Source organism: Carlito syrichta, unplaced genomic scaffold (assembly GCF_000164805.1).
Source record: "Carlito syrichta isolate Samal-C Ts95f unplaced genomic scaffold, Tarsius_syrichta-2.0.1 Scaffold302353, whole genome shotgun sequence".
NCBI classification, from domain to species: Eukaryota; Metazoa; Chordata; class Mammalia; order Primates; family Tarsiidae; genus Carlito; species Carlito syrichta.
Genome location: NW_007246449.1, coordinates 47,465 through 52,439, shown reverse-complemented (window position 1 = coordinate 52,439; position 4,975 = coordinate 47,465). Strand labels below are relative to the sequence as shown.

Here is a 4,975-nt window from a genome sequence, read left to right as displayed (position 1 = left end):
AAATTGACTATTTTAACCATTTTAAATTGTACAGTTACTCAGTGGCATAAAGTATACTTACAGTGTAGTAAATCATTACCATTATCTAGCTCGAAAACTTTTTCACCATCCTAAACAGAAACCCTGTACCAACTAAGTAGTCCTTTTCCATTGCTCCCTGTAAACCACTAACCTGCTTTCTGTCGCAATGAATTTGCCTATTCAGGATATTTCATATAAATGAAATAATACAACATGTGGTCTTTTGTGACTGGCTTGTCTTAGCATAATGTTTTCCAAGGACTACCCTTGCTGAGCCATGTTACCAATGCTTCATTTTTATGATTCAATAATATTCCGTTGTATGTATATGCCACATTTTGTTTATCCATTTACCAGTCAATAAGAATTTTACTTGTTTCCACCTTTTGCCTATTGTGAATACAGCTGTGATAGATACTGATGTACAAGTTTTTGTTTGAACATCTCTTTTTAATTATTTTGGGGATATACCTAGGAGTGGAATTTCTGGGTCATGTGATAATTCTATATTTAACTTATTGAGGAACCATCAAACTGTTTTCCACAGTAACTGCACCATTTGATGTTTCTATTGGCAATGTATGAAGTTCCAATTTCTCCACATTTTCATTGATACGTGCTATTATTAGTCTTATTTATGACAACCTTCCTAGTGAATATGAGGTGATATGTCATTGCAGTTTTGATTCCATTTCCCTAATGACTAATGACATTAAGTATTTCTTCACGTGCTTGTTGTCCATTTGTATATCTTCTTTGAAGAAATGTTTAATCTTTTGCCCATTTTTAATTTTTTCTCGTTGTTATGTGTTCTTTATATATTCTGAATATTAGATCCTAATCAAATATATTATTTGCAAATAATTTTTCCTATTGTGTGGGCTATCTTTCACTTTCTTGATAGTATCCTTTGATGCACTAAGTTTTAAATTTTGATAAAGTACAATTTATTGCTTGTGATTTAAGCCATATTTTAAAAACCACTGCCAAACCAGTCATAGAAATTTTCCCTTACTTTTTTTCTAAGAGTTTTGTAATTTTGATTCCTGAACTTAGGTATTTGATCCATTTTAACTTGATTTTCCTATGTGCTTTGAGGTAAAAGTCCAACTTTGTTATTTTGCATGTGGACATCTAGTTGTACCAGCACTAGCTGTTGAAGAGACTGTTCTTTCCTCTTCAAATAGTGTTGGTAGCCTGGTTGAAAAATCCATCAACCATAGATGTATGGTTTTATTTCTGAACTCACACTTCTATTCCATTAACTTATATGTCTATCCTTATGCCAGTACTAAACTGATTTGGTTACTGCAGATTTGGAGAAGTGTTGAAAATGGGAAACATGAATTCTTCAGCTTCATTCCTTGTTTCAAGATTGTTTGGACTCTTCTGGGTCCCTTTAATTCCATATGAATGTTAGAATCAGTCCATTTCTGGAAGAAGAAAAAACCCAGTGGGATTTTGATAAAGATTGCATTTAATCTGTAGATGGCTTTAGGAATATTATCATCTTGACAATCTTAAGCCTTCCACGTTATGAACATGAGATATTGTTCCATTTGTTTTGGTCTTCTTTCATTTTTCAGCAATATCTTATAGTAGGAAGTGACACTTAGGCTGAATGGATGTGGGGAGTGAGAAGGGAATGGAATGATCTAGGAAGAGGACTGGGCTCAAGGTCCAGGCATCTGACATAATGGCTGGTGATACCACATGGTAATGAAGGGCAGAGGATGCAGGAAGGATATATTGTTGAATTTGGGTTAGACACATTAAGACTGAGTGCCTATGAGATATTTGAGTGAAAGTATTCCATACGCAATTAGAGATATGATTCCCCAGAGAAAGATATAAATTAGGAAGTCACCAGGTGTAGATAATAATCAAAACCAAGGGACGAATGAGGTCTCAGGAAAAATCTATAGGGTCTAGAATGGAGCCCTGAAAAACAGTGCCATTTAAAGGCAGAATTCTATAAAAGTGACTGAAGAGCTGCCAGAGAGCAGAAGGAAAATCAGGAGTATATGACATCACAGAAGCAACTCGACAGCACTGAGTTTTCCTTGAGGACCTAAACAGCAATGGCACTCATCTTCTTTACGATTCATCTTCTATTTTGGCAAATGGAGCTCTTACAATTACCTATACTAGAAACCTTGAAAGTAATCTTAAAACTCCTCTCCTTGTCACCTCCCTTACCTAATTGCTTACCAAGACCTAACTGCTGAATATTTCTGAAACGTGCCCCACCTCTCCATTCCCATTACCTTAGTTTTAGGTCTTTATAGCCATAGCCATCTAACTGGTATCTTCACTCCCGTCCCACCTAGAATAATCCTTCTGAAATGCAAGCCTGAACAGGTCACTTCCCCAGTTAAAATTCTTCAGTGGTATCCTGGAAATTCTTCAATGACTTTCTGGATAAGTTGAAACGCCTTAGAATGGCATATAAGGTCTTTGTACCCTATCTACTTTCTTAACCACTTTCTATCCTAGCATAAACTCATACCCTCTATTCCACCTTTACTAATTTGCGTTTTCCAGACCATGCTCAATTCCTTCAGAGCTTGATGCATTTCCACACATTGGTTTGTCTTCCCAGAATATATTTCTACTCCTTCATCTTTCATGGCTCAGCACATGCATTACTTACTCCTTGCAGACTACTTTAATTCTTCTCAATATTAGAGATTCATTCTTTACTCCATACTTCTGTAGCAACTTGTGTATGCTTTATCGTGGTATTTATCAAACTATATTTTCTACTTGCTTGTCTGTCTCCTGAATTTGCCTGTGAACTCCTGGAGGGAAAAATACTATGTCGTTTATCTATGTATCCCTAGTAACTAGAACACAGTAAGTATTCACTGAATGTTAAGTTGGTAGAGGAGATTTTATATGAACTGAGTAGGATTTTGATGGGTAAAGAAAGAGATCAGAAGAACATTCCAGGGATCAGGATTAGCATAAATATGACACAAGGCATGAAAAAAATCAGGAGGATGTGAGGAACAGCAAGCATCTCAGTTTGGCTGGAATATAATATGTGTAGAATCTTGACATACAAAGGCATTGGATTCTAGATTCACTCACTCATGCTGTCAACAAATATTGAGTGAGGTCCTAGGACATGTGCGGATAGAGCAGTGAACAGCCCAAACCCCTGCCCTTGTGAATCTTATAGACTAATAGCTGAATTATCAAGACTTATTAAAAGTCAGTGAGGACTTACAGCCTGTTGATCCCTCTCCTATGGATTTTGCAGTTATGAATTTCTATAATACAATCATTACCACTAGCATTCCTGACTCCTTATTCTTCTACCTTACCAGTCCCAAGAGCTGGTGAACATCCTTCCCCCGTTGTCTTCATAGAAATGAACTAATCACAGCAAAGGCATCACCATTTTTGAACTGAGCATTTTATTTTTCCTTTAATAAGTCATACCATTAACTTTTTTGGCATTAATTTTCTTTTGGCATTAACTCTCTTAAAGAGTCACATTTGCCCGTGCCTTTGGGAAGCTGAGGTGAGTGGATTGCCTGAGCCCGCGGATTCGAGACCCGCCTGGGCAGCAAGACCTCATCTCTACAATAAATCAAAAAATCAGTCGGGCGTGGTAGCGCATGCCTGTAATTCTGGCTACTTGGAAGGCTGAGGCGAAGGATTGCCGGAGCCCAGCGGGTCGAGGCTGTGGGGCCGGGAGCGGCCACTGCACTCCAGTCTGGGCGACAGAGTGAGACTCCAACTCAAAAAAAAAAACAAAAACAAAACAAAAACAAACAAACATACAAAAAAGTTGCCCAGGCGGGTGTCGAACCCTCGGGCTCATTTGCATTGGTTTATATTAAGCCTATCATCTACTGGAATGTCTAGATCATTGTTTTGCTTAAATGGCAACCTCTGGTAATTACTTAAGAATTAGCAAATACCTAAACAAAAATAAGTTTAAATATTGCATCTTTATTTAAAACAAAATGATTCATATTCATACATGTGTATTTGTAGATAAGTGTGTATGTGTGTGTGTGTATATATATCTATATATATATACACACACACACACATACACACACACATAATGGTGTGTGTATATACATGTAATTATAATTTTTTTTTTTTTTCTGTTAGCTATCATTATTAGTCATCCTGGGTCCTTCAAAAGGTTAGCTATCTACAACCCTCCAAAAACTCCTAATCTCATATCCATGAGGAATCTCTATTCAGGCTCTTTTAACCAACCTCATGTTTTCTCCAGTTTTACAAAGCACAAATGTAAAGACTTCTGGGATTCAGTTGAGACACAGTGCCCTTTTTCTTCTCAATTGGCCTCACAGCCCTGGATTGTACCTGAAATGTAAATTATAAACAAAACACTTCTAATCTGGAGAGAATATGGTACTTATTTTTAGAGGGGTATATTACTATCATGGCATAATTTAGTGTTTTGACTATTTAATTTACATAGAAAAGTAAGTACAGATTCAGTAATAATAAACCAAATCATTTCACCATAATAAAATGCATTGAAGGAAATAATGAGCAGACTGTTGAAAAAGAGGGCTTTGGAGGTGTCAATCCATATTAAAACAGCACTGCTAGAGTCTGATTTACCTCTCAGCATGTTTGAGTTTCAGCATTGTGTCATTTGATGATTCTGTTATTTCAGGAAATAATAATTCACATATTGTGCTTACAAACAGCAATCTGGCCAAACTTCCCTCACTCAAGAAAGGCTGTGGGTACTAGGTCAAGAAATTTGGGTAAGCATGGTAAAGAGATAATACTAACATATCATAATTTGGTTCAAAATCATTGGCTTTTCTACTGTGAGAGATTTGTGGGGGGGTTTTTTGTGTTTTTTTTTTTGAGTTGGAGTCTCACTCTGTCGCCCAGACTGGAGTGCAGTGGCCACTCCTGGCCACCGCAGCCTCGACCTGCTGGGCTCTGGAGA

The 4,975-nt window shown here is 37.0% G+C and overlaps 1 protein-coding gene across 1 annotated transcript in view; it reads right to left on the bottom strand.

Moving 5' to 3' along the window:
• Positions 1–3,730: 3,730 nt before the first annotated feature.
• Positions 3,731–4,975, bottom strand: part of LOC103258751 (testis-specific gene 10 protein) — a 24,239-nt gene continuing 22,994 nt past the window's right edge. Inside the window, exon 6 of the mRNA XM_008056419.2 lies at positions 3,731–3,769. The gene's annotated coding sequence lies outside the window, so the exon portion shown is untranslated. The remainder of the gene's footprint in view (positions 3,770–4,975) is intronic.